Source organism: Podarcis muralis, chromosome 8 (genome assembly GCF_964188315.1).
Source record: "Podarcis muralis chromosome 8, rPodMur119.hap1.1, whole genome shotgun sequence".
Taxonomy (NCBI): Eukaryota; Metazoa; Chordata; class Lepidosauria; order Squamata; family Lacertidae; genus Podarcis; species Podarcis muralis.
Window position 1 is genome coordinate 88,935,076 of NC_135662.1, and position 7,745 is coordinate 88,942,820.

At 48.8% G+C, this 7,745-nt stretch overlaps 1 long non-coding RNA gene across 1 annotated transcript; it reads right to left on the minus strand.

Annotated features, from left to right (window-relative positions):
• Nucleotides 1-3,000: 3,000 nt before the first annotated feature.
• On the minus strand, nt 3,001-5,403 carry LOC114601189 (uncharacterized). The gene is made up of 2 exons (XR_003707742.2): nt 5,121-5,403; nt 3,001-4,742 (listed from the first exon to the last, which is right to left on the minus strand). It is a non-coding gene; the product is annotated as an uncharacterized LOC114601189 (long non-coding RNA).
• Between the last annotated feature and the right edge of the window lie 2,342 nt (nt 5,404-7,745).

Sequence of the window (7,745 nt, forward strand, 5' to 3'; positions counted from 1 at the left end):
CTGCCAGGCCTGCCAAGAATCCCGCCCAGATCCCCCAAGGGCCCCAGTCCAGTCCTGGGAGTCCGCCCGAGCACCATGGTCACGCCTGCATGTGGACTTCGCTGGCCCCTTTCAAGGGAAAACATTCTTCATAGTGGTGGACTCCTACACCAAATGGCTGGAAGTCGCACTGGTACCGTCCACTTCTACGTCCGCAGCCATCTGGGTACTACGCAGGCTGTTTGCAACCCACGGGCTCCCTGACACTCTCGTCTCAGACAACGGGACTGCATTCACGTCAGGAGAATTCCAAACCTTCACAGCGCAGAACGCCATCCGCCACATCCGTTCAGCGCCATTCCACCCTGCCACCAATGGCCAAGCAGAACGCATGGTGCGGACCACCAAGGACACCCTTCGCCGCATGACGCAAGGGGATTGGGAGTACCGCCTTGCCACATTCCTTCTAGCACAGCACAGCACCCCCAGCTCAACGACTGGCCGGAGCCCCGCTGAACTACTAATGGGTCGGCGCCTTGCAATCAGATTGGACTGCCTTCACCCCGATAGAGCTCAGGATGAGGTAGTGGTGGGGGAAGGCAAGAACCCCCGGACCTTCGAGGCTCAGGACCCAGTGTACGCAAAGAATTTTGGGGCAGGCCCAGCATGGGTACCCGCCACAGTCACCAGGGTCACTGGCCCCGTGTCGTATGAGGTGCTAACGGATGGGGGGCAATGCTGGCGCCGCCACTGCGACCAGATACGGCGACGATTCCCGGGAGAAAACCAGGAGGAGGAAAGGGCAGAGGAGTCCCAAGGGAACAGAGGGGCAGTGAGGCCCATAGAGCACGAGGGGCCAGCAGGAGAGGCAGAATCAGTCAATACAGAGAGGACCTGTGAGGCCGAAAGGACACCGGAACCAGAACCACGACTGAGCGAGCCGGTTGCGCCAGACCAAACAGCCCCATCACAGCCAGCATCCTCGGAACACGGGCCAGAACCTGAACCCCAGACCAGGGAACACCCTAGGCCGCAACGCACACGTAGGCCGCCGGCGTACCTCAAGGACTATGAATGCGACCTCCCGGGCAGGACTGGAACTTAGAGGGGAGGGGTGTTATGTACTGAGTTGAATAGGATCCAAACTGCAGCAGTCTGATTGGTCCTAGAACAATAGGATCCAAAAGGCAGCAGTCTGATTGGTCCTAGAACAATAGGCTTCAGAATGCAGCAGTCTGATTGGTCCTAGAGCAATGCAGCAGTATGATTGGTTGGCAGGAACTACCCAATCATGCTCCAGATAGAAGTGAATCCACAACCTGATTGGCTTACAGTAGAATTCCGGAATTAGCCAATCATGTGCAGCCCATTGTGTAAATAATGTATATAAAGCAGATACTGAGGGGACATTCATACATTCCTCCTCACCACTATGAGCTGAATAAAGAGCATGAAATCACTTTGCGACTCTGAGTATATTTCAGTAACACTCTCTAATAATCGAGTTTCTGGCATTCTGGGTGGCAAAAAAATAAACTACTGTTCTATCTTAAAATCAGTCTGACCTGCGTCCCATTCTGATACTGCCTAATTTACTCCCAAATCTCTTCCCAAGAGCTTGTCGGGTACCACACCCTCCAACATTTATCCAATGAAATTAGGGTTGTCCTAAGAAAAAGCGGGGCATTCTGGGATCAAATCGGAAACCAGGACTGCCCCTGGAAAATAGGGACACTTGGAGGGGCTGTGTTACTGGCCGGGAACACTTTTGAGCATTAATACTTTGCACAAGCAGAAGATACTCCAGAGAGAACTCACTAGCATCTTTCATGCTCCAAATCCTTTACCTCATCCTAGGAAAATATTTGGACACTTTCAAGATGGAGTCTGCACAAGACACAACACCTCTGTGGTCCAAGGAACTAGTTATTTAGAACGAAGGGGAAGATATACTTGTACAGTATCTGCACCGCTTTTATGTACCCTCCATTCTTCTCCTTAGTTTTGTTTTGTTACAATGGATTATAATATTTAAGAAAATGTGATATCATTTTTAAAAATAAGTATGTACCACAAACCTACAAGGCAACTTGTAATTATCACTTCTTATTGGAGAGGTTTCTTTATTAGGTTTTTATTCTACCCTCCCACCAAGTAAATTAGGGAAGAACACAGAGTTTCCCCTTCCCACACGCCATTCCATTCCAGAGCCCCTGATCATCCGAGGTGTGGTGGGGTGGTCAGGAAAGAGGGCACCTTCTTCTTCATTGTTCTTGGAACTCAGCTCTTTCAGGGGCAATTCATTTAATTGATTTGGTCTCCCATATAAATATTTTCAACTGCTGCCATTTATTATTTCATTGTTATAGTTATTGCTTTCAGTCTGTTTTAAGCCACCTTGAGTGCCCATTATAGAAAGATGGGACAGAATAAACTTCTGTAATAAATAAACAAATACACAGGATTAAAAAACAACTATTAAGGAGGTTCGGCTGGGAGAGAATTACTAGCCCAAGGTTACCCAATAAGCTATGCGGCTGAAAAGAAATTTGTATTGGCAGGAGCCAGGCCCCAAATGTATCCTATAAATATGGCATGAAGGAAATGTTCCTAGCAAACCATTGGGGAAACTATGAATACATTTCCTTTTGGCTACTGCTAAAGCAACTGGCAGTCATTCCTTTCAGAAGGTTAAGCCTTCAGTCCCACTTCCCTTCCAGCTGCTAAAAGAGAGACAAAGTTAGCATTCAGAGGAAAAAGGAAGAACATCCTTCTGATATACAAGCCAAATCTATAAAGGAGAGCAAAGTATGCATATGTATGTATCTATATCAATGCAACAGTCCTTAACAAAGCAAATGAAGTGAGCCCATCAGCGACATACTGCTTTCCTAAAAGGTGATTTCTTGTGATATTTTCAGGAAGGTAAAGCAGCATCTTAGAGCATTAATTGAAACCTGCTAATAATAAATGTGCTTAGGAATACACAACCTCAAAAAAAAACTACTGACACCACTGACAGACATTTTGCAGAAGGATTTTATTAGACAAAGAATCTGGCTTCAGAATGATCTCTCCTTTTTAAAAAAACTATTCTCTGACCATAAAGAAGGCTGATCACTGAAGAATTGATGCTTTTGAATTCTGGTGCTGGAGGAGACTCTTGAGAGTCCCATGGACTGCAAGAAGATCAAACCTCTCCATTCTGAAGGAAACCAGCCCTGAGTGCTCACTGGAAGGACAGATCCTGAAGCTGAGGCTCCAATACTTTGGCCACCTCATGAGAAGAGAAGGCTCCCTGGAAAAGACCCTGATGTTGGGTAAGATGGAGGGCGCAAGGAGAAGGGGACGACAGAGGACGAGATGGTGGGACAGTGTTCTCAAAGCTACCAGCATGAGTTTGACCAAACTGCGGGAGGCAGTGGAAGACAGGAGTGCCTGGCGTGCTCTGGTCCAGGGGGGCACGAAGAGTCGGACACGACTGAACAACTAAACAACAACAAATTCTCTTGTTCTTGTACTTTTTTGCACTGTCAGTTCTGTGCCACAGGGTTCTGTGCCTGTTCAACATCTTTATAAATTACTTGGATGAAATAAATTAAAAAATTTAAAAAATGTCCAGTTGCACCTTAGAGACCAGCTAAGTTTGTTCTGGGTATAAGCTGTCGTGTGCATGCACACTTCTTCAGATACCTGAAGAAAAGCTTATACCCAGAACAAACAGTTGGTCTCTAAGGTGCTACTGGACAATTTTAATTTTTATTTATTTATTTCGACTGCGTCAGACCAACATAGCAACCTACCTGAATCTAGATACTTGGATGAAGTTATTGAAGGGATGCTCATCCAATCTGCAGATGACATCAAACTGGGAGGGGTAGCTAACCCAGCCACTCTGGGCGGCTTCCAACAAAATATAAAAAATACAATAAAACATCAAACATTAAAAACCTCACTAAACAGGGCTGCCTTCATATGTCTTCTAAAAGTCAGTTAGTTATTTCCTTGACATCTGATGGGAGAGCGTTCTACAGGGCAGGCACCACCACCAAGAAGGCCCTCTGCCTGGTACCATACCTGGTGCTTGTTGAGTTTTCTAGCCACATCTTAGGCATATAGTAGGCCCACAACTTACTTGGGGCTTATGTTCCAGGGACTGCACCTAAAGCCAAAATCACATATAGTCAAAACCCATTGGGTTTAGTGGCAGGTGGGATTACCGAAGTCATTTCTCCCTGAACCCTGCCTCCTTTCTGCCCCTTCTTCTTTTTTTCCATGCACTGAAATATAATTGCACACAAGTTGTGGACTTACTGTACTCACTGAGAAAGGTCTCCACTGGATTTAGTGGGACTTACTGTATGGGCTTTAAAAAATGTGTGTCACAAGTTGATAAAAGCTTCACAATTATTGTGTTGTCAATAATTACGGTTAGCAGCTTTTAATAAATGTAAATATTAAAGGGGAGCACAAGTACATACATAAAACAAATCCATATTCTGAGCCTGATTTAACTTAAAGCTGGGCATATGCAGAGGTGCCAAGTAGAGCTAAGAGACAGCGTAGTGAACATCCCAATCCTTCATGCTTTTTCTTCTTTCTGCAGTGTTTTCCAGAACTTGGACGGCAATCCCGCAGCCCTGCAAAACTCCCGCCGCGGAATGTTCGGCTGGCGGAGCCGCCTTCTCTGCTCCAGCTCCGGGGCTGGCGGAGCACGAAGCCTCTCGCGTCTCCCCCTTGCACGCTGCATCTTTTCCGCCGTCCTGGGAAGGGAGCGGGGAGTCAATTGCAAAGAAAGAAAGAAAGAAGGCAGGCAGGCAGGCTGGTTCTTTAAAGGGAAGGAGCGGCGGGCTTCGCACTGATTCCTCAGCCCTGCGCCGCGGAGCAACAGAAAGCACTTTCGCGAAGGGCGCGCAGCGAGCACTAGATCTGGCGAAGGCAAAGCCCTCTGGGCATGCTCAGAGGCACGCCTGGCGAGGTCGCGCGGCTAAACCTGACCCCCCCAACCCAGGGCAAGCAGTGGCCTCCCGCCCTCGCCCAACTCTGCCCCAGATGCGAGGGAGGGGAAAGCGCTCTGGACGTCCTCAGAGGCACGCTTTTCGGACGCTGCGCGGAGCCCCCCCCTCGCCCCAGCCGGGCACCTGCAGCACCCGCGCCGCCCCCAGTTCCTGAAGCGCCCGCCTGGCCGCCTCTCTCTCTCTCTCTCTCGCCCGCCTCCTCCCTCCCTCCCTCGCTCGCTCCCGCCTGTTGCTCCCGGCCTCGTCCCGGAGCCACTTCCTCTTCCTCTCCGACGCCGCCCCCCGCCCGGAGTCGGCTCGCCTGGCGCGCCTCTTGGGGAGCCGCTCGGCCCGAGGAAGGGGGTCCCGCGAAGCGCCGCTGCGCCCCGAGAGACGGGCGGGGGCGGGCGAGACCCGGCCAGACCAAGCCCGCGAGGTGAGGAGCGGAGCCGCGCCGGGGGGGGGGGGGGGAGGCTGCTGCTCCGGGAGCGAAGTGTCGCCCCCCCCCCCGAGAGCACTTGGGGTGGGGAGGTCGCTCTGGTCGCGGGGACGTTTTCGGGGAAAGAAAGGGGTCGCATCCCGAAGTGTGCTGGCGCCCGAGGCATTTCTTTTGAGGGGAGGGGGCTGTGCTCCGAGTGCCGCTCCTGCCTTCGCCTGGACTCTCGTACCTGCCTTTCCAGTCCCCGGGGCGGGGGCCAAGCAGGGGGGGGGGTCTCTTGCGCTTTGCCAGCCTCCCAATTGCGCCTCAGCCGCTTGCCCTTCAGACAGCCCAAAATTCCCAAGCCCTACTCCGTCCGGTGTAGAGGATGGAGCAGGAGGGCCAACTTGGCCCTGGCACCAACATTTGTGGGAATCCGACCCCTCCATGGGGAATTCGGTGGGTGCTGGCACCCCAGGGAGTTGGCACCCATGTTATGGAACACGGGGCGCTTCCAGACAAAAGTTCGGAGCTGCTCCTTCTTGCAGGCAAGTTTTTTGCAGCTTCCACAGCTTGTCATCAAAACGCCTGCCATGCTTAACATATCAGTAATCTGGAAACATTACTGTGGAAAACCTGAAAAGTAACAAATACTGTAAGCTGTTCCACATCTGCCCACTGCTCCTTAGCACATTTTTTCTTGGTGGGCAGTTTGTCACTTGCAGAGAGTTTCAGTGAGTGGCCTCCAAAGCCACACTATTGCTTCCATTCCAAGCCATTTTTCTTATGGAGCAGCACAGTTGATAATGAAGGTGCCCATTTCCACCAATAGCTAAAGACACACTTGAGCTGAAGCAATCTGATCAAGAGGAGCTGTTTCCTCAGGATCTCCAGTAGAGCCAGTGTGGTGTAGTGATTGGAGTGTGGACTAGATGCTCGGAGACCAGGGTTCAAATCTCCACTTACGATGGATCTCATTGGGTGACTATGGGCCTCTGTAGCTGTTCCAGAGGAAAAGGTGGGGTATGTAAATAAATGAGTGAGTAAACTGAAAATGAAATTGGGCTTTAAATAAAATAAAGAATTAATTCAAAGGTCTTATGTAAGATCTTTTTATTCCTCTTGTGCAAGCCTTGGTCAGGTAAACACCACACTTGCACAATACTTTGGTATTAAGAATTAAAAACAAACAAGCAAACAGAATAGTTATTGTCCCCTCCCTAAAGCAGAAGACTTCATTTTTCCCATTGTGAAACATGATAATGAAGACTGAAGACCAAGTCGCTGGCCAGCAGTGGCAGGACTTGATGGCACAACCACCACCCCATCTTCAGCCCCTCCACTTGTGTGAACAAGGGAAGAAGGGTGGTAGTGGTGAAATGACCTCTTTGCTCCCAGGCTGGTGCAGCAAAGAGACTTGGATCAGGCCCATTGCCATCACATGATGGCAGAAGCAGGGCCAGCTTGGGATCCAGCAAATCCTGTGCTGATACAGTACTGCCTCCAAAATGCCCCATTTCAGGCAGGGATAATTCTGGTGGTATTTTCCAGCAGATTTAGTGGGCATGTTGGGACATTCTTTGCTAGTGTGGCTTCCTTGCCAACGGCAGAGCTGGGCATGGCTGGGTGGAGGGACAACTCCATCCCATCCTAATCTCATCCAGCACAGTGGATCAGGATTTGAATTGCTCTTCCCAGCTGCTAAATTGTTCCTGCACACTTCCTGGATCTTTTTTTAAAGGTGCACATGCACAGGTATTTGTATGTATGCATTAGAATCAATGTTAAATATTTGAACTAGCTGTAATAATAAATGCAAATTTCACATTTGTTTGTAATTGTGAATTAAGGATGTATTGAAGGTGGAAAAAGCAGGGGGGAGTGTTGTGGTAGTCCTTTTCGGAAAAATCAGCATAGAAAGAGCTAAAGAAGCCTAAAAATGAATTTTTGTTCTGTCAACATAAAAATGCTTATTTGCTGATATTAGACTTTGGACCAAACATTTTCTGCAGGATTTTTGATCAAGGCCTTGGAAGTCAAACGTTTTGGAAGTCAAACAGACTTCCGGAATGGATTCCGTTCGACTTCCAAGGTACGTCTGTATGAGTAGTAACTTTATTAGTGTTTATCTAACATGGGGGCAAAATGCAATAAAACAATTATTGAAAGTACTCAGATTACATGGTACAGAATGTGCATAACATAGCAAAGTTTCTGTTTTTTTACTGTCTTACCAATGGGTTTTATTATTTATTACCATATTTATTTGGAAGGCCCCATGTGTGGCTGCTACTCAAAATCTATCTCTATATGGGACATCTGTGTGATAAGCAGCAATGTTTAATGTTTCT